This window comes from Patella vulgata, chromosome 9 (assembly GCF_932274485.2).
Source record: "Patella vulgata chromosome 9, xgPatVulg1.2, whole genome shotgun sequence".
Taxonomy (NCBI): domain Eukaryota; kingdom Metazoa; phylum Mollusca; class Gastropoda; family Patellidae; genus Patella; species Patella vulgata.
Window position 1 is genome coordinate 30,738,357 of NC_065887.2, and position 23,492 is coordinate 30,761,848.

General features: G+C 35.4%; 1 protein-coding gene across 1 annotated transcript in view; it reads right to left on the bottom strand.

The window, feature by feature from the left end:
* LOC126832650 (5-hydroxytryptamine receptor) overlaps positions 1-8,859 on the bottom strand; it is a 143,812-nt gene extending 134,953 nt beyond the window's left edge. The window contains exon 1 of the mRNA XM_050563509.2: positions 8,734-8,859. The gene's annotated coding sequence lies outside the window, so the exon portion shown is untranslated. The remainder of the gene's footprint in view (positions 1-8,733) is intronic.
* Between the last annotated feature and the right edge of the window lie 14,633 nt (positions 8,860-23,492).

Here is a 23,492-nt window from a genome sequence, read left to right on the forward strand (position 1 = left end):
AGAAGAGCGCTTACAATGGAATGTTTTAATATTGCTAAGACTTCGTTAATTCTGAGAGCATCATTGGAGGGTTTGTTTGTAAAATGAGATTTCGAGCAAACAAAAAAACAGAAATAAAAATAAAAATGGATATAAACACTATTAAATTAAAGGGCCACCAGAGATCGGTGGATATGTACTAATGATTTTTACCATTGAATAACCTTTCTAAGAATACAAATGTCATTTCACGATGATCATATTTCTTGAAGTGTACAAACCAATCACAAACCACCAAAAAACTTCTAAAAAGAACGATAAGTGAGCAGATGGTTATAACGGTATTTACACCTTTAATTATTAATAGTCTCAGTTTGTTGCAAAAGGTTGTTCTATGTTTAAATGGCACTTAAATCCACAGGGTTATTTTTATGTTTCTTCTACGTCATAAGTCTATTTAAAAACTGGCTTAATTCTACGTCATATGTCTATTAAGAACCCAGTTAATCCTTTTCAACATTTGACAACAATTCTTATTTTCAGTGCGAATATCGCATTTAAAATAAGAGGATAACAACAAGATTATGTGGTATAATTGAAATATAAATAATTATTATTTATCTATTATTCATGACCAAAAATTAATTTATTTTTTCTTAAATGTAATTATTAAATATTATTGATTTAGTTTTATGGACTGGTGGGCCGTCGTCGTGTGTTAGAACACTTGAAAAGAAGCGATTTTAAATTATTAATTAATAGGATTTTAAAAAAAACGATCGCACAAGTTCGTGATACACGTAAAGGGCCCGTGGGAAGTTTAGATTTCCACTCAGCGCTGGATTCGAATAACTATGCGGGCTGAAAGAGCCTTCGGCATTTCTTAAGCCCGATTCACAGTATCAAGGGCGTGGTCCCTCGGAGCTGACAGATAACATGCGTCTAGTAGTAAGAATGGTATAAAAGTTGGTTGTGCACATAAACGATCCCTTTTTGTATGTTACTAAATTGTCCATGAGAAGTTATGCCCCATTCCTTTAAATTCCATTCTTAAAATGATCAAAGTATTATAAATCTCTTTTCTTGCGAGTTCAACTATGAACATGAATATATGGAAGAATGCGTGATATGTTGAAATAGAACGTTTAATGTTTTCGGGGGTTTCCTGTAGGCCCCCGAAAACATTAAACGTTCTATTTCAACATTATTGTTGAAATAGAACGTTTAATGTTTTCAAATGAGACTATAATTATGTGGATAGCCGTATTGGCCATAAATAATATTTTTCCAGTTCCAGTGATTTAATTTGCTATGAAATTTAAAAGTCTCATGTTAGTTATAGTTAACTTATGGTCCAAACTGATTTGAGTCACGGTGGCTAAGTGGGTAAGATGCTGGCTCGCTAGCCTGGAGGCCGCATGTTCGATCCTTGCATTGGCCGCGAATCGGGGTTTTCTGGCGTGGTTTCCCCTTGTCATTGGTGCAGGACGGGGGGCAGGACAAGGACAGTCGTCTAGTCATTCGGATGGTACGAAAAACCGAGGTCCAGTGTACACATTGGCGTGCACGTAAAAGATCCCTTTGCAGTTGTAATTCGATATAAGAGTAGGCCATAGCGCCGCTGCCCGGGCAAAACATCCCTGATAGCTCACTGTATGGCGTATGCCCGTCTTCATTAGCCCAGTCAGGAGCAAAACAGTAGGACATTAAACCCCATTTCATTTCATTTCCAAACTGATTTTAAATATTATTGTAATATATCAAGCAATAGTGTAATACAATTCCATTTTACTCTTCTTTTTAATATTCCCGGTCGGAGCAGAACAGTAGGACGTTAAACCTCATTTCATTTCATTTCTTTCAGTCGTAGGCTCGATAACCCGGAGGTTCCGTGTTGACTGAGAAAGGTCATCGGAATTTTCAAGTGTGGTACCTCCTTGTCAGTGATGCAGGGCGTAGGGCCTGGCAAGGGATAATGTATATTTGCGTGCACGTAAAAAAACCCTTGATAGTTGGATTTCAATAGAAGAGTAGACCGTATTGCCGCTGTCCGGGAAAAATTTCCCCCAAAGCACACTGTATTCCATATGCCCGTCTTCTTTTGCCCAGTCGGTGCCGAACAGCAGGACGATAAACCAAATTTCATTTCATTTCAGATACATTCCTTGGCAACTTGTCAAGTGGACCAAATGCTAAGAAAGTTGTCGGGTGACTCCCTCAGAATATTATGAAATAGGCATATGTATAGTACATGTAAGACCGCAGAATTATATGACTCTAGCATTAATATTGACTGAGATAAGACCTTGTGAATCGGGGTACCCATTCGCAAGTTTTGAAACTGCTATTCTAAGACTCGATTTTATATCTTCTAGTTAGACAATATCTTTCAAATTTAAGGACTTGGAAGATTTTTTTATGCAGATTTGTAATCCTCCATCAGATTTCCCCTACAAGTACTGCCTACTATGTATGGCGTGAATTAAGCGCCAAAAATCGAAACAATGTAGAAAATTTGCTACAATATGTTAGGGGTTGTTATTTGTCACATGTATATTGTGTATCTATTTTTAGAACAGACATATTGGAAAATTCGCTTTGAAAATCAGCCAACATCGCAAAATAGCAAAATACCTGTATTTCAAATAAGAACTATGCATAGGGGCTTTCTATGTAAAATTTTGAAATTTTGGGATAATGTTGCTTGTAATCGTATACGTGTCTATCAAAGATGAAAGGAGGCCAATCTTTGATTTTTTACTCCTTCATTTTTTTTTGTATATGCATTAAATTTGGTCAACTTGACATGGAATCGCCCTTCATTCTTTAAAATATCGATACTGTTGATACTTTTGAACACAGTGGGGCTCGATCCAGTTATACAGCCATAGTCCGCTGCTATGAACCGGAATTGTCAATCAGGAGAGGACAAGAACAAGAAATATATACCAATTATTATGGTTTGACGTACCGGACTCAATTTCATAAAGTGATCTGTTTTTGACCTCTCCATTTGCCATTTATTTTAACTATTGTCCCGTTAAGTAATAACAATCTTACCAGATTGTAAAATTTAATATTCCAAAACGAAGAGCAAATTGCTAAATGGTTGTATGTTACGCGGAAACATCGGTGCCGCAAATTTTGACATTGAATGTTTTGTAATAGTCATGATTTTTCTAGCTATGGCATTAATATAATACCAAGATATGATATACATATTATTTAAAGATACATTATGGGAGATAAGATAAAGAGATGGCAGTTCTCGCTATAATAGTTAAAAATTAGATAGTGTAAAGGTAATTTGCTGAAAATTTCAGTCAAATTGATCCACTATGAGCCGAGAAAGAAGCGGGTGAAATTTTTCCATAGTCTCGGTCATTATTACTAAAATCATTAATATAAACAGCATAGTCTCGATTATCCACTTTTTCTGATTTAATTATCAACGGCCGTTAGCGGCATATAGGAATCTAATCCAGCCAACATCGAAGGCTAGCCTTGACATCGAGAGTTTATTGTGGTCTGGATAAGTTAATTAACGTCTAATTGATAATTTAGATAACATTTCAGGCATAAAGAAAGACTTGTAATAAGCAGATTCTGCTCTTGCATAATGCATGTTTAAGAAACCAAGCATTCTAAAATCTCCCAAATACATGCGGGTATTTTAAAGTTACGCGGATATCAGTTTTAATGGAAGATAAATTTATTACAAAATTCTTAACTATTCAACTGTACGGCAAAATTTAATTAAACTACCCGTTCAGAGAATAGTGATTTGAAGTTACAACAGACTGCAAATTATTTTATAGCGTTGTTATTGGCATATTTTGCGTCATTAATCTTTTTCCATTTAATCCCCAGAATCATTGACAATAGATAATCTATATATCGGATTGCAGTCAAGATAACGAGGAATTCAGCCATGTGGTTTTGTGTGACATTTAATAATTATTTTTTTTTAAAAAAAAGGCAATGATTCAGCGGCTGAAGTACGTATAGCACTGTTCTTAAGAGGCTTAAAATAGACAGAAATGGGTCTAAAAGCTCATATTAATGTATTGTGAATGTAGATAAACTGATTTACATTCAATTAGTTTTTTTAAATTGTAATTTCTAATTAATTAGGTTAGTGAAATACGTAAACAGTCAAGATTGAACGGCAGTCGCTTACACCTGCTTAGTCCATTTACACGTTTTGGTCTTTTTAACTTGTATTTTGTCGTGTGTGAATCAGATATTTTTTAAGAACTTCTGCATTGTCTTCTGGGATATTCTGTATTTGTTTATTAGAAATGGATATATTTTAAGTTCCATCAACATTGAATAAAAATTGTGACCTCTAGAGCGGCCACAACCTTGGTATTAATACTATATATACTATTTGCGTACGAGGAGCGGCCATTTTGTCGAAATTCCAATTCAATCGTCATTAGGGTGTAACGGATGGTGATATCATTGAACGGTATTTTTTAAAAATCGGATTGAAATTGTGACCTCTAGAGGGTGCACAATCTAAAAACGCGATTTTTCGCACAATCTGGGGCCATAATTCGGGAAGTTACGGTCCGATATGTGTGAATATGGAAAGGAACCGAGATCTTTGGGTTATAAACATACATTTTAAGTTTCATCAAAATGGAAAAAAAATTGTGACCTCTAAAGTGTATACAAGCTAAAAACGTAATTTTTCGTACAATAAGGGGACATAATCCATGAAGTTATACGGTCCGATATATGCCAATATCGAAAGGAACCGAGATCGTTGGGATATACACCTATATTTCAAGTTTCGTCAAAATCGGATAAAAATTGTGAAATGTTAAGTGTCCACAAACAAAATATGAAATGACGGAATGACGGACATCCGGGCGGACAGGGGCGACGACAATATACGTCCACCTGAAAATGTGGGCGTATACAAACAGTGTTACAAATCTAGATTTTGAATCCGATTCCCATCTTCGATTTGAAAATCTAGATCACCTCGCGATCATGAAACCATAGCACAGTAACGACCGTCACATAACTATTAATCCAATACATCTATTTTAATGTTTCAAATCCTCTATTACCAATTTTTCAATTGAAAAGGACAATGACTATATCATAAAATTGTAATTTATCCTAAAAATATTCATAAAAAATCTATTTTCATTCTTCATAACAAGTAGAAAACACGGCGTTTATTGTTACGGCACCATTAGTAGAAATGGATCGTGCAGTATGAGAGATCTATATCAAGGTTAAATATACAGTCGGAAAGGTTATTCTTTATATTCTCGACTCCCATCAAACAAACAGGCATTATATTACTAATCCTATAGGTATAAATAATAGGTGTTGCCTTGTCTATTTTCAGAGATTATTAGACGATAAGGGGTATGATTAGAACCAGTTCGTGATTATACAAATATACAAATGTAATTACGTTTCTGAACCCAGAAATATTAATTTCAAAATGGCGAAGTGTAAAGACCGTTAATTCCGTGAAGGCTTCGTGCACGTGAAGAATGATCTCGTATGAAGGGTATAAATCATTTCAATTTTGTCAAAAGCCTTTTTATGGAATGTATAAGTGTACTTGATATTATGTTACTGTTTAACAATATGTAAGGGGGATCACGTGGCTAAGTGGGTAAGACGCTGGCTCGCTAGCCTGGAGGTCGGGTGTTCGATCCCTGCATTGGCCGAGAAAGTTCATCCAGATTTTCCGGCGTGGTTTCCCCTTGTCAGTGATGCAGGACGGAGGGCCTGACAAGGACAGCTGTCTAGTCGTTCGGATGGGACGAAAAACCGAGGTCCCGTGTACATATTGACGTGCACGCAAAAGATCCCTTGGCAGTTGGAATTCGATATAAGAGTAGGCTGTAGCGCCGCTGCCCAGGCAAAATTTCCCTCATAGCACACTGTATGGCGTATGCCCGTCTTCATTAGCCCAGTTTAGGAGCAGAACAGTAGGACGTTAAACCCCATTTCATTTCATTTAACAATAAGTAAAGGATGGGGTGCCAGGCAAGGAAAATGCAATCAAGTCCCCCGGGCATATAAAATTTCATCAAAGGCAATAATTTTAAACGTAATTTTCAGAAATATCAAATCAACAAAAAAAAACCAACATATAAACGTATAACCTAGACCGCCTTAGCATTTACACGATTCTATGATCAAGGGCAATAACTCGAAAAATGATTGTTGATTATTGGATTTTAAGATCGTGATAATCTGTTAGAATAGTTTGACGAATACATCTAATTTTCCAATATAAAATTGTTTTTCCTATATAAGACAAACGAAGCAGTAAAATGTATAATGTATCACACAAAGAACAAATATGAATGCAAAAACTAAATTATATGCAATTTATGTCCGTTTGTGTAAATTACACTTCATGTGTAAATGATGAACTCTAACTACTAGGGTTACTACCAGGAACAGTGCAGACATTTTATTATTTTAGTTTTAGTTAGGAGCATTCTCAATCGGCTCTCCAGATTAGAAAATACTCAGGGTTTTGCAAGAGAGCATGACAGGTTATTTGGAAATCGTACTCAACATGTCTATTGCGAGAGACTAGGTACGCTTTTTCCCTAAATCAACTGACTTACATGCTTAGGAAATAAAGCCTTTTCTGAAAACAGCACAATGGAATTTACTAATTTGATTATGGAAGTCTAATGTACATCATAAAAATGTCAGGGTATCTTGAACGACCCTTTTTACTAATGAACAGGTAAAATTAATGTTACCTTTCAAATACAAAACATACCCATATACTAAAATACATTTTACATTTGAGATTTTTCAGCGTGCATGTATACTGCAAATACAACGGATGTCGCAATGCCCTTTACGAATTTAAAAGACTAATATGAACTGTTTTATTCAAAATTTATCAGTATATACCACAAAGAGCACCGTATTCCTTGTTAATTTAAGATATAAAAGACGAATAGTAAAGCTAACATACAAAAACAGATCAATAACCTTAATATCCTACAACGACCATGATGAGTTCGTTACCAATTTAATAATAAAATATTAATGTTAACCTTTAAGTAATAACAGGTACGTGTAAATAAAAATATATCAAAAAAGAGCGCTCAATTTCTCACTGATTTAAAGAGGTAATACCACTATGGAGATTGTCACCAGTCAGTAAAAAGATATCATGTTTGAATTGACGTGATTTGACAAAATCGGTGTTTCTCAAATTCAATTGTATGCAAAATTTTAGACCAATCTGTCAGTCCATTACTAGAATATAGACGTTCTAACTATTTTTACTGCGAGGTTTTTATGGAGCTCAACGAATCATAAGATCAGCGGTGGGATGTTTTATTTTAAATATTTGTCCTCAAATGTTATATAAATAATTAATTAGACGTTTATTCTAATGCCAAGCCCATAATCAACTCCCCGGACACACGGGTGATTTAGATTTTCAACGGATTTAAATATGATTGTCCTATAATTCATTTAAAAAAGGGATAATCAAGACTTTGTTTATTATCATAACAATGGTAGCAAGGACAATCGAGACTACTCTGTTCTCCATAACCCCACTCAGAATTTGACTAAAAGTTTCAACATATTCCCTTTTCATTATCTATTTTTTAACTATTATTGCGAGAACTGTCAGCTCTTTATCGAAATTTTACATAATGCATGTTTAAGATTTGGTTTATTCAAAATGTACCTCTTTTTTTTAAATGTGAATTTTCTAGCAAGAAGCAACACGAACTAGCTAAAATATTAATGCTACATAAGTTCCACGAGAGGTTTATAATGATATTTAATGAGCAGAGACCACGAAATGTCTCTCAGACTCTTAGATTATTCTGTTAGCGTGGGCGGCGATTTAATCTTGACTAACGTCACAGCAAAAAGCATTGTTAAAATCCAAACTACTTTAACCATTAACTGGACTTTTTCCGGAGGACCAACAATCAATTTGAATTTGTAATATTGAAGGCTTAAGCGCATTACCATGAACCAGGGTCTTTTTTGAACAGAGAAATTGGAAGCATTTCAATTCACAAAATGTAAATTGAAAAGAATTACATGCATGAACAACTGATCTCCAAGGAATTATGTAACTTTTGAGGTTGGAAATTGATGATAAAAACCAAATCAAAAATCGGTTTCCGGGGTTAATTGGATAGTGCATACTAGTTAAAGAATTTACTTCCGTTGCTTATAAAAAAAATTCTGTAACGATTTATAGGCTACATAAAAAATAGGCATTTTAAGTTTGAGGGGAAACACTCGAAGTTAAGTGCTTTAAAGACTTGAGTATGTTCACTTTCAAGTGCAGCATATGAGGATATCTATTGATTGTGAAAGCATTGCTAGAGAATAAAAGGTTTGTAAGCACCTCGATACGTAATTTTTCACCCGGTCCAATATTATTACCACCTGGAAGGGCATAATAATACGAAAATAAATCGACCTATAAGGTTCACCATGCACACGGAAGCTTTAAATTCAGAGACAGTCGAGATAACTCTACAAAAAGAAAAAAATATTTCAAAATATTTTGGATAATCGAGCCTAAAACACACGCATCATACCATAAGAAACGCATATTCTGGAAAGAAGGTCTCTATGTCCATGTTATTGAGGTCATAAATTTACCGAACGGTGAGAACGGGTGGCCGTTTACCTCCTTAATGGCCAATTTATTTCGTTATTATTATTCCCTTCTAGGCGGTATTAATATTGGAACGGGTTAACTGTTGGACTTACCTGTTTCTAAATGTATCAGTTAAACGTATGTTAAAGACATGCCTTTCCAGAGTGAAAATTGACTCCCATCATCAAGTATGTAACGAACTAAAACACGAAAACGACGGTAAAACATTCGTCTGCCGAGAAAAGATATTTTGGCGGGATGGCGGCAAATCGCGCTGGCGTTAAGGTAAACATAGAAATTGTTGAACCGTAGTTCAAAGCACGTTAGAAACTCGTCTATTACACGTGTGAACATGCAAGTAAAGGTAATAAATAATAATACCATGTTGATGTTGATGTTCGTTTTTATACTACCATGGTATATGGTATTTTGTCATGCCATACTATCTGTTTATATAAGAATTGTGTTATTTCTATTTTAACAAACATAACTATCTGTTACGTATAAAACATACATTTTACTTATCATATCTTATAATATTTATTTGATTAAAAGGTGGAACTTTTTTTTATACCGTTTATATTTGAGATGTGAGTTTGGTTCACTCGGTAAGTTTAGGGTTTACAGTGGTTACAAATTTCTATAATACACTGATGTAATATTTGTGGATAAAATAAAATAGGTGGAGATTTAAGAATATTCGGGAGAAATAAAGGATACACGCCAAAATTAAAAGTAACTCAAATTCAGTGAAATATATAGACAGTACAGTATACAATATTCGGAAGACATCATAGCTAATACATCTACCTGAAGACGTAAAATATTGTTAATTCGTTTACTTATATTTAGATTATAAATAGTTTTAAAGCAAATATTTAGAATAACCTGAAACCACCAACTGACAAGAGTAAATTGAATATTACTTTTTCTAATTGAAAAAAAAAACCCAAACTTATTTAGACCTGGCGCATGACAGATCGGGGTGCCTAGGGGTTGTTAATTATATGCAATCATTTTTGCAATTAGCAAAGTTTACCATTAGATATGATACATAATGTGCTTTTAACATCCAGTCCAAGGTGAACTTAAAATCTTATATTTAATTAGCTATGGTTATTCAAAGTGAGCATTCAAATTAAGCTATGAATAAAACAGTGTGAGGTGATGTTGTTTTCAAAGCACGTTTAGAATTATCATGAAGATTTAAAAATCTCATTTATTTATGTATTTCGTTCTTAAATAACACAAATTATGTACAGAAACTCTAAAAAAACATATTTAAATTACTTTCAAAATTGCAAAAGTAATTGACTTTGTAACATCCTAATTATAGCCATGATTTGGTGTAATTGCTGAAATAAAATAAATTTGATGTTATGTAATATTTCCTGGCTATGTATTTTCCAGACCATTAAATAAAAAGGTACCACAGGTACGAAATTCAATTTGCGTTAATAGACGGAGTACGACATGGCTCAGTCGGTGATCCAATTTTGTTGACCACATGTAATTGATTAACAGAACTCGATACTTAGTAACCAAAATGGCCACTAGGGGAGATGAAATTTATGCAGTATTAGTGCACTGATTCAGTTTTCGACGTGTGTATAAGATAAAAAAAAATCTTGTTACACTCAAGCAAAAGTGCCACTTTACCGCTATCTATAAGATTGAACAGACATCTAGGACTAACCGATTTTATGTGAATTCTGTTGTTACCCCTTTAACATCTACAAACAGGTATCCTCATCCAATTTGCGATACCCGTACGCATAGTTGAAATAAACAAATATGTTAGGTCATTTACAGATAATATAATAATTTATTATTATATTAGCGCTAGTCTATAAGGAGAAAGGTTAGGCCTGGCCCGTTCCCCAAATCGATAGATAGAGATTGATTCAGATATCCTAAGCGGTACTAAAAAACGGTAGCCAATTTAATCTATATAAATAAAACCAAAGATGTGTGTATGTTCGCCCATCATGCTTCTTCGCCGCGATCTGTCCCCTCATACCAGCATGACCTCGTGAATGTTTTAGTCCATGATATCTGAAGGTCAAGATCATTTATTAGTTTAACACAGCCACAAATCAATGTTAGGCTGTTTTACTGCAATTAACGGTTAACGAGAGGTAACCCTGTTTATTATGCTAATTAAGTTTTATAATAGTAACGGATAATGTAAGTTAACGGGAAAGCGTGCAAAAAGAATATTCGAGTAAGTAGATCTTGGGCCCCGGGCGAAGCCTGGCATCGAGTTAGTAAATAATAATGCAACAAGATGGTTTAATATTCGATATACCACGATTGTTCAACTAACTTTGCAAACACCTCATACAGTAGGACGTTAAACCCCATTTCATTTCGTTTCATTTCTCATGCCCAAAATTTGACATCTACCTCAAAAAGATTTGCGCCTGGAACTTTGTGGAATTTATCTGATGAAAGAAAGGTAAAAACATGGCTTTGAAAATTTTATAGTGATCCTAAATGTGGAGCCTTAACTGAATGAACATTATGGCGGGCAAACAGTTGTATAAATATTTTTTACACTTTAGTTGAAATAAAAATTTATAATATGGAGAAAAAAAACCAAGCCCCACCATTAGCACCCCCCCCCCCCCACAGACACACACACACACCCGACCCTCAATAAAAAGAACGCAATTTAAAAAAAAACAAAAAAAAAAAAAAAAACCCAAAAACCAAAAACCTCGCATGATTAAAAAAGAATGAGAATGTGATTTTATCCCTCTTTGTTTTCAATTTAAGCAAATTTAAATACTAATAACTGGTATTGAAAGGATTAATCGACACTTAAGTAGATAATCTAGTAGTTTCATTTCTCAAGAAGCACTGCAATCTAATTTGAGAGAAGTCTATATCTAAAGTTACCATTCAGGAATCACTAAAATTTCCTTAAAGACTGCATATCAAATTTGAGAGAAACTCTCAAGGGGTTTAGGAGAAGTCTAAAATCAAATGAAAAATCCATGATATATAAAGCTGTTTAAATGGTTATAAATATTCGTCCTTATAAATCAATTATAGGTAATGTAATAAATTACGATCTATAATGGTGTTAGGTTTTAATATGGATCAGAACCTGACGTAATCGCAGCCATCTTGAAATTGTACACAATGTCCATGGAACAAGCATGCCAAGTTTCATGTAGATCGTACTTGAATTGGTGGAACCTTCGCCACTAAGAACAACAAGAACTACAAGATGAGCAGCGCGTGGGGCCCAGTTCAAGGTCCAAGAGACCAAAAACATTATAAAAAAATAAATAATTTTTTATGATTAATAACCTGCCGTGTCTACTGTCTTTCAAGGAAGTGTCAACAATTTTTTAGATGGTGGGAAGGGTGATGGGGATTCTCATGGCACGATCTGTAATAAGCTTTTTAGTAGACATTTGTACCAGCGTGAACCTTCAATAACCACGCCAGATGATCTTCGCTGATTATTATCATGTGTCTAAAGAAAATAATTGTATCTGGATATTGATAGGAAAGGATTAGATATTTCCTTTCATACCAGCTGGCCAGACCAGCCAATTGCTACAATTAATGGTTGTTTCTTAATGTAGTGATGTTGGTTATTGTACACCTTCATAACATAGTGTTTTCTGCTTTTTCAGCACGTGGCGTCTAGTAATACAGGTTTTAATCTTAATGTTATCCTAAAAAAGATCCAGTGCATACTACTTAAACAAAATTACATCCAAACGTTATTTTTCTAACACATGTCGTATTTATGATAAAAAAAACTGCTTATTTAGAGGAAAATATTATGGGCGAATAACGGTGGTTTGTGCTCGTGTGGTTATGCCACTAGTTAATCAACAGTGTAATTTCAGGCAAGACACCATATGATATTTCCTATACAGCGTTTCTTACGACGTAAGCAATGATGTTATTTTATGGCAAACATGCACATGGGACTGGTAGACATAAATATATATATGAAATTTAAAAAGTTATGGAAAGAAACACAGTATTATACATTTCTTTTTATCTCAATTCTTTGGAAAATTATTTTAAAGGGACACTATTCGGACGAAAAAGGAATATTGTCTCTCAGACAAATACAATAAATGAAGAGAGAGAGAGAGAGTTTAACGTCCACTCGACACAAACTATGCCATTTCGGGACTAACACATGGTTCAATTTTATTTCAATAATTCGCTTGCGCGTAGGGGTCTTTGCAGTGGGAGGAAACCGGAGGACCCGGAGAAAACTCACGAGGTTGGACAGGCGACCCTACTCCTTGTCACATACAACTGGGGAATCGAAACTATGCCAGTTGACTCAATGACAGACCTTATGATACAGCACACACGTGCTAACCATTTGGCCATCCAACCCCCATAAATACAATAATAAAGATAGTTTTAACACCGGAAAGCACCATTTTATACTGAATACCGGAAAACACCGGAAATACACTAAATACCGGAAAAATCCTAAATACCGGTAACCCGGAGCCTGGTCCTCTGTGTGCGGTTTTGGACCAAGTGAGCGCCGATGAAGGAAGGTCAATGTCATTACGATGTTCGTATTACAAATAGCCCCCCCCCCCCCTCCCCCCCCCCCCCCAAAAAAAAAAACCAAAAAAAATTCCGATTTTTTTTTTCTCCAAAATTTTGTTGATGCCTATTATGTTTTGAATGTTTTAAAAGACGCAATCAGTCTACCTCCATCATTGACCATATTTTATTTTGTATTTTAATTTTAGTTTCCAGTAAATTTCAGTAGATTTCAGTGTTTCAGTATCTCAGTAGATTAAACACAGCCCTCTGAGGGCCCCGTTATATGCCGGTTGCGCCGGTCTCCTGATTCTTACTAGTAACGCTGGCATCAGGGTTGTACGAATTAGTGGAAGGCACGATTGGGCCAACTCCTCCCTAGGTAACAAAAAATCGCATCATAAAACAGCAAGTATCATCAAAAGCGAGTTAATAAATCTCTGAATAGTTCGAGTTGAAGTTCCAGGTTTAACCGCTATGTGTCCTAATCACCAAACGAAATGGATGCCACGCCATTATCGGACAAGCTGTAATCTGAAAAGTGTCTATCCTTTCCAAGAGCTATCCATCTCGTTGGTAGGGCTAAAAATCTACTTGTTTCTGAGCTTACTTTCATTCCAGGGTCAAATATAATCACTTGAACCATAATAATATTCAACATATTCCATCATATTCCGAGGGCCGCACACAGGATTTTTTTCTGGGTTACTTTTCGAGCTTTTTTCCCCAACTCGTTGACCAGTTTTCCTTGAGAAAACCCCAACTTTCGCCCAATTGTCCATGAGAAAACTACATATTCTATCTTATTGCATTGACGGGAAGTGGTAAGCTGGACGTCTGTGAAAAGGGTTGATCGATAAATTTTCAAGGAAGCAATTGTTGTTTTTGTTTGTGAAATAGAGGACTCTAGCCGATGAGGCTACTTTCCCCCCGAGAACCTCAGGCAACCAATTTGTTTTATGTACTACTATCGTAATAAAACATTACTATGTTAACCACTTCCTGGTGGCTGAAGACTTACACCGAATGCGTATTCGGAAAAAAAAATGTCCCCGAGAAAATGTTTTTCCGACAATCGATATTCGAGATGTCTTCTGTTGTACAAATTATGCTGCACTGTGTAAGAACTTGCATCCTCTGATCTGAAGATTGTAGATGGAAAAGTGTCATTTTCACTATTTCAAAGTAAACCTGCATTTTCGTATATCATCCCGTCATTTGTGTTTAATGACAATGACTGTGGAAATAATATGGGTTGAGGAACGGAAGATCTATGTTCGTCACGTGACTGGACAATTCCACCCCCGTCCCACCCTGACGATGATCCCTCCCGGAGCGGCGCGGCGCGCTCTCTAAAAAAAATCCCGGGCACAGTTTACTCTTCTAAGTTTTCCGGTAGCTATTAAGTAATGCGGAGTTTGGTCCTCGTGTGTGGTTTTGGACCAGGTGAGCGCCGATGAAATAAGTTCATTAACATACAAGCGAGCGATCGCTTAACGGTCAAAGAAAAATTTCTTTTCAGATTTTTTTTTAACAATTTCTTCTCCCAAATTTCTCTCAAAACAAAAATCAAATTTTTTCCCAGTATTTTTCTCTGTAAAATTATTTTCTACGGAATGTTTTTTAAACCAATTTTTCGGAAAAATTCGATTTTTTTTTTTTGGAGGGCGGGGGGGGGGGGGGGGGGCTATTTGTAAAACGAACATCGTAATGACCTTGACCTTCCTTCATCGGCGCTCACTTGGTCCAAAACCGCACACAGAGGACCAGGCTCCGGGTTACCTATTTAGGGTGTTTTCCGGTATTTAGGATGTTTTCCGGTATTTAGTGTTTTTCCGGTGTTTTCCGGTATTCAGTATAAAATGGTGTTTTCCGGTTGTTTTCCGGTGTTTTCCGGTTGTTTTCCGATGTTTTCCTGTGTTTTCCGGTATATAGTATTGCCGCAAAAAAACAAAGTAGATATTTATTTAACCAATTATTAAAATCATTCCATCGTAACGTAAATTATGTCCATCTAAAGTTCCCTTTTATTTTTATTGAAATGGTACAGCTCCATATTAAAGTAACATTGTATTGGATGACGTGAGCGGAAACATTTAAGTTGAGCATGATGTTAATGGATACAATAATGATCATCTCGAATGTATGACGATATTTTCAGCCTACTGATTAAAATTTAAGACAATTTTTATTCATAACATTTAATTAACATTCTTACAGATCCGCTTTACTTATGAGATTACAAAACGCAATGCCAATATAGGGAAGAACGAAGGGCGTAGAAGCTCCTTCATAAAAATCATTTCGTTCTCTATTGTGGGGGATCTCGGAATGGTGCATCTTTAAACCACTGCGATACATTTTTTATCATCATTTAATAACATAATTATTTGATATATATAAATAAAATTTTGATTAATTTTACTTGACTGGCTCATTTCTTTCATGTAGCAATTTGTGTTTGTTTTTGTAAATATCTAATAATATTAATATTTAAATTTGTAACTATTATAAACTTTCTAATCATGATGACTAACGTTTACTTTGTTTAAACGTACGCTATTACCGATAAAGCGGATAAATACGCTTCTCGGGCAAACGAGACATCCTCGTGATACCACTGTGGTTAGTTGTCGAATGGTCTAACGCTTGTGCTTTAGATCATAAAATCTTTCATTGAGTCAAGTGGTTTTGATCCCAAGTTTGTACGTGACAAGGATAAGGTCGTCTGTCTAACCACGTGGGTTTTCTCTGGGTCCCTTGGTTTCCTCCCACTGTTGAAGACCCTTACGCGCATGCGAATTATTGAAATAAAATTGTACCATATTTTAGTCCCGAAATGACCTGGTTTGTGTAGAGTGGATGATAAACCCCATTTCTCTCATGGTACACAGAAATACTATTTCCTGCATTTATACTCCCAGGCCAATCTAATTACAAATGGAAAGAGTAAGTTATTTATTTCTAAAACATAATGACAAGTACCGTACTTATGCTTTTGATGGATAATGAAAATAGCATTAACCTCTTTTATAATGTTTTTACTTTACTAACAAAATGTTACGAAAATATTTTTCAATTATAAAATTTCTAAGATATTTACACGGCCTTCAACGCACCGTCATAATACAAATAATTTTAACCGATATAATAGGATGATGTGAAATTTAATAAGATTGCGAAGATAAACTGCTCTTAGTTGAAAATAATCGGTTTGGATTAAGGATAGTAAATCCTCTTATATTTAAAATTGTGAATCGTGAGATGGGGGTGAGAATGACGGAGGCATGTCAGCATCTTCTGTTGCTAAAACAAGCGTTAAAGGGGATGGTCGGTCTTTTTTTATATTCCGATGAAAGGTAGATAATGATGATAGCTGCTCTGTTTTGAACTTTAATACAATATTAACGTGCTCCTATCAACTGCCTGGCCGAGAAAGTTCCTCGGGATTTTTAAGTGTGGTTTCGCCTTGTCAGTGGTGCAAGGCGGGTTGTCTGGCAAGAGACAGCGTTCATTCATTCGGGTGAGACAAAACAGCAAGATCCTGTGTAAGCGTTTCCGTGTACGTAAAATACCCGTTGACAGTCGGAATTCAATGAAGAGTAGGCGAAAACGTCGATGTTCGGGGAAAATGTCCCTTATAGCACACTGCATTACACATGCTCGTCTTCATTAGCCCGGTTGTTTCAGAAAAGTAGAACGTTAAATCGTTTCATTTCATTTTCATTTCGTCTTGTTTGTGCCCAACATTTACAATAATAGTAATATAATTGTCTGATGGTCACGTAATGTTTGTAAGCTTGATAACCAAGACATCTTTTTAAAATTCAACATCGAAAAATCCGCCTGGTTTGGTCTTACAACAATATATATACTCTTCAAAAAATGTAGGGCATATTGAAATGCAAATACCTATGCGGGTTGTGATATGATAAATAGTCATGGACACTTGACATGCTTTGAGAGTATATATGTTCACAGGTGAAGAACTTATCGCCCCAACAGAACCACTGAGCTGCACATGCGACACGCAATAGCGCCATACACGTGGGAGGGGTTCATTGTCAAATTTGACACTTCAAGGAAGGGTTGATGAAAACCTACGTTTGCTGGTTTATCCTATCCATGTTTGCTTTCCTATCGGTTTTTGCATGATATTTACTGTTTAGAGAATCTTTGCTTTAGTGTGTTACGTTTAATTTGATCGGGAGACGTGTTCGTCGACGTCAAGGTCAACCGACAACACTGCAAGAATTGGCCGTGGCACTGCACGAGGAGTGGGTCAGATTGCCCTAAATCGTGATTGGATGGTTGATTAGGAGAATGCCACGACGAATTGCTGAATGTCTGAGGATTGGTGGAGCAATTACTCATTATTAAGACAAAATCAAAAACGTCCATTTTCACTTTTGACAGTGTATCTCTTTGCGAGTGAAATGGGACCGTCAGATAGGCCACCCATATGAACTGTTTATGTTTATGTGTAGGCAATTGGCCTGTTATTAACATACACTGGTTACCTCTAATAAAAACAGCAGTGCATTTCCACAATTTTGTATTGTTTCTGAATATCCCCGACTTTTTTTCAAGAGTATAAAAACTACTGAGAAAAAACTAAGCTGTGATTAAACGAAAATGCAGACTCAAACAATCTGGCGTTTTCTGAAGTTAATAATGTTGATTTGGCAGGGTAGTATTGCATATCGTAGCGTGGCGAATTATTATTGTACCCTATCAGGATAGGTGACAATACAGAAAAATCAATGTAAATATGATTAAATACCATGGATTATCATACCGGTTCAGATAGGTGGGTTTAACGTCCGCTCAATACAAGACATGGAACCTTGGTCAAGCACAAGCCGGGAATCGGAACCACTACACTTGAATCGGTGACAGACCTTACGGACTAAAGTTAGACCACTTGCCCCCACCATCCATCTCTCCCCTTACATTAAAAAAGCAACGGTATTATATGTTAGTTGTTCATTAACTTTCATTTTGGATTTCAAAATAAAACGGTTGAAACAAAAATGTAGTTAAGATATTTTAAGTTGTTGTTCATCGAGAGAGATGAAAGAAAATCGTAACTAGTAAGGGTTATTAAAACTTAATAAACGGGAACCACTTTGATGATTCCCTTTTACGAAAGAAGATCACAAATAACTCATTTGTACTTTTCTCACTGATGAGATAAACAAGTCAAGCTATTCTGGAGGCGGCTAAGTTTCTCTTACATGCTAAAGAGAAGTTTTATGATCTTTGATTTTTTCATGATGTATACCAAATAGGCTATTACGTCTCTCGTCAACATGCAATACAGAACTTATATGGGAAACTTTGAGACAAAAAAGCGCAATCATAAGTTACAGCACTTACTGCAAAGATTAGAGAAGTAAGTTCTCTTGTACAAGACGGAATACTAAAGTTATATGGAATACATAATGTTAGCAATGTGAACTTAGCTACAGGGTCGTAAGACACCGAGTTGCGCTTTTTAAAATGGATCCAGTTTCAAACATCTCAAACATTGAAATCAATGCAAAAGAAAAAAATCGAGGAGACGGGGGCCTTTGAATCGGGGGTTGCCTTGTAAGTAATATAAAGATACCTTGCCTCTTGCAAGACTCGCGACATATTTTTTATAGTAACTCAAAGGGCTGTAATAAACGTTAATAATGGACTATACACAATTCAGATTACCTTTATTAAAAGGAATTCTGGTTCAAATATTATTCTAGCATAATTCTAACAAACATACGTTCGTATTATGGCCATTTATATTTGCATTGGTTTCTATTGATTTCACAAAGTAATAATAATTCTGCCATATTCTTGAATTCACAATTATCTTATATTCACCAAAACATTTACACTATAGTGCACGGCAGCATTATATTTTCTTATTTAATGCCACTTCATTTATATCGTAAATTTTCTAATAAAATATTTGATATTTTCGGGATGGGTCGATAGAAAGGCTTAAACGCAATCTTCAGTTTATATCAAGATTATATTTGAAAGATTTGGCAGTCAAGGTGGCATGCTGTCTTTGAGTATAACCAACCTGTCGATTTTCACAAATCACGTGATTGGTTCCATTTAGAGACCCTTTAATGTTTATCTTTTTTACGCCTTTGATTTCGGGCCAAAATGAGCTTGGTCAGGCGATTGATTTTTTGGTTTTGCTTATTTGAAGTCCTGACGATATCAAATGAAACCACAGATTTGCTCTGGGGTTTTTTTTGTTGCTTTTTTTTAACATATTTATGTTCCTAAAGTTATTCTGAAATGGACGTAAATGGAGATGTGGCGACTCATTATAATTAAGAGAGAAAGAGTGTGGTAGGGGGTGTGGGGGAGGGGTAACGTTCACTCGACGCAAACTAACATCGATGGTTCCATTTAATTTGACTCAATCGCTTGTGCGTAGGGATCTTTAGCAGTAGGAGGAAACCGGAGGACCCGGAAAAAACCCCACGGGGTTGGACAGGTGACCATTCTCTTAGTCACGTACAAGCGGGAAATCGACACCACGCCACTTGACTCGACTCAATGACAACCTTATGATGCAGCGCGCACGCGTTAACCATTCACCCCCACCCCCGCTATACCTAAGACTATTGCGATAGTTTCAAACAGTCTAAACACGTGCTATCAGATATCACGCAAGATGAAAATCTTGCAATGTGAATTTTGGTCCTTGTTTGCGAAAATGTCGCTAAATTTTTATCAACATTCAGACGACTGGAAACCAATTTATGGATGGGTAGTGCCCGATTCACAGTTTTGGTTAAAAAATAATACAATTAGAATATTTTTCGTAATTAACGCTATTTACGATATTATCAAAACTTGCATTATACATACGTATCATTTTCCCACCTTTAAGGTCCTTGTAATATTACACTATCTTAGACTATTAAAGCAATAGGATTTCCAGTTTTTCTTCTGGTTTCTGAAATGTTAAGTGGGACTCAACCAAGACTAGGCACATGAGCGCATCATTAGGATGATTAAAATATGACCATTATTGTAGTGAGCTAAAGCCAACTAGCTCCTCGACTCTCATCTTTAAGGGAATAAACCTGTGTTACTTGTAGATAAAGTGGGCTTAAAATCTACATGATAATACTACCGTCTTGACAATGTCAAACTTCTAATAGATCAATTAGCTATTCAAATACATGGAATGGCGTTAAATACCAGTGTGTCTAGTTATCTAGTAGAGTCGCAAAACACCCTTATAAATCTTTTGCACAATAATGAATTTAATTCAATAACTCTTTGTAAGACAGTTAATATCCCTTAAGTAATTCCACCCCACCAATTTCCAGAAATCTATTACACGCTGCGATCCCGCGAGAATGAGTTTTGACGAGACAAGGAAAGATTGGTTAGCAAAATGGCGGATACAACGTAGTTTATAGTCGCCTTTGGCATATTCTGTTGTCCTTTCACAGACATAAATCAATTTTAATTTTGATTTTTACCCATGATAAATCACAGGCGAAGTTCCTTTCTATTCTTAGGTCGCATTGGCGGAAAACAATAGCCTTCTAGGAATGGGCAAATTAACGTAGAAAGACTTCAATCAAGAACGTTGAGACATTGAATTACGAAATCTTCCTGTATTTTAACTGTATTTTATTCAATATTATAATTATCGAGAGTGGCTTTAATTGGTTATTAACCAATTCGTTGTCCGAATTAATTCCGGATCAGTTTTTTTTCTTGTCGGATCCTAAGACCAATTTATGATCAAATGCTATTTTGTGTCATTTTAGGAAGTTAGTGATTAATTTAAATATCATTTCAATTATATAACAATTTCTAAAACGCCTACAAGAGTTAATTTAAAGAAAGACTGAACTGTAATAGTTTGTCTTCAACGCGCGAATAATGAAGCGTTGCCAGGAATGTCTTTCGCAAGTCTTGGATTCTTTTATCAAATAACATAATACCAACATAAGTCTTGCTTGACTATATATACGGTCATTTCTGTGTCCAATTTGCTAAAAACACTTTAACAGCCAATTAATTATCCCATGATGAATTAGAACGAAATGAAACACAGCCAGAATTTTTTTTATACGAAATAAAAGTATCAGAGACAACCCAGACCAAATATGTGACTAAGTAGGAAATCCCCACATTAAGTCAGATAGCCCTTGGACTAGGCGCAGTGGTTCGACACAAAACTTATGAATTGATATAGCAGTGTTGAGTGTAGATTTATCAAACGAAACAACGCACGGGGTATGTGTCAAGAACTAATACTTCGTATCTTGACTATTTCTTTTCCCGATTTATCTGGTCCGAATCAAATTTTGAAATATTCACTAAGTAGGAAATCCCCGCCTTAAGTCAGATAGCCCTTAGTGTGGCTGACCTGTAGACCACAGGCGCAGTGGTTAGACACAAAACTTATGAATTGATATGGCAGTGCCGAGTGTAGATTTATCAAACGAAACAACGCACGGGGTATGTGCCAAGAACTAATACTTCATAACTTGACTATTTCTTTTTCCTATTTATCTGGTCCGAATGAAGTTTTGAAATATTCCTGATTAAATTTGTTGTTGAAATTTCCTGCTTGGAGGGTTTGGTTCACATATTTGTTATCATATGAAATCATGCCTTGTTAATAACTAGTTATCTAAATTAATATAAAATGTCGGTTAATAAATTCCTAATATTAGTGTAAAATTTAATTATTTTCCGATAATGATAACACTTTCAAATAAGAAATGTCTAAAAGAATTTAATTTGATTTAAGAGTCTTGTCTCGCTACATTTTTGATGTGTGAAGGTTTCTTGATAAATTGTTAGTTGATTTATTAAAATAGCTCTAATGAATTTAGATACATCTTCATTCTTGATATATAAATTACAAAATTCAAACTTTTAAATTTAACTGATAATGTTGATTTATGACGAAAAATTTGAATTATATATTACAATTTATTCTTGAATATGCGTCAAGATATCTACCGTGGATCCAATAGTCATAGCTTTGATTTGAATTTAATTTCTTCCGGGAGATAATGTTTTACCAGGTACAATCTGATAAGAATACAGATCCTATTTCGTTTCGTTTTTATAGTTCAAAATTTCGTTTACTTGTCTTTACTACACTAGGATCTGAAACAGTTGTTATCATTGACGTTTTCTGAATGATGTGAGGGAATAGCTAATGAAACGTTCTGTTACGGCGAGCTTTAGGCGTGTTTTGCGCGGAACAGTGGGTAATCCACTAGTAACATCAATGATGATTGGTTAATCAAATGTCTGACGTCATAGGGTCAAAAGCTGCTCGTAGGACCTCTGACGCGACCTATCGCTACAACCGGTCAGATCTTCATGTAGTGTAGCATTCTGCACACCGAGATTTATCTACTTCATACCTCAAGAATAAATCTTTGTCCTGAATGGCCGCCAAATCCAAAAATTAGTATATTGGTTTGCAATGCGGTTCTACTCCGTTTCATATCTACCATACACACAAAAACTAAATAAACCTATTCAGTTCCATTAAATTCGATTTAAAATGATATGGTATTCGAAAAATTGAAATTAAATTAATAATAATAAAAAAACAACAACATATGAGGCGTTTGTCTCATCGTAGATATCTCCCCAACGCACTGCTTTCTGCAAATGGATGTTAATGTATACTTGGATCTCCTCTGGCTAATCGTCTTCACCTCGATTACAATTAAAGGAGATAAACCTCTAACTCAATATTTTCCATAATGAAATTATAAATCACTTTATATACATTCATATTACATTTTTTTAAAAAATGAACATAAATCACTTTATATACATTCATATTACATTAATATGGGCTTTTAAGAACCAGTTTCGTCTATTTTAAGGTTCCAAAGCAGTCGGTCTCAACCTTTTTTCGCCAACGGCACACCTTGGAACACATGAAAAAATAGCGGCACACCTGGCTAAATATATATGAAAGATATTTAAATTTTGTAAAATAAGAACATGGTAAGTCAGACGGAATACAACCGTAGACAGAGACAAGTCAAAGACACATAGAATGACTCAAAGAAAAACACAGCTATGAACTTATCAGTAGACACCAGTGAATTCTCAATTGGGATCACGTGGGGTTTTTTACATTTTCTTAGTGTGCCATTCAAAATTTCGCGGCACACTTAGGAAGATCTCGCGGCACACTGGTTGAGAATCACTGTTCCAAAGAATCGAGCCATGCACCCTTTAATACTAGTCTGGACAGAAAGCCTTTATAGTGTATACAGTGTAAAAAGGTCATACTGAGATTTACATACATCTTACAACAACTATTCCTGGT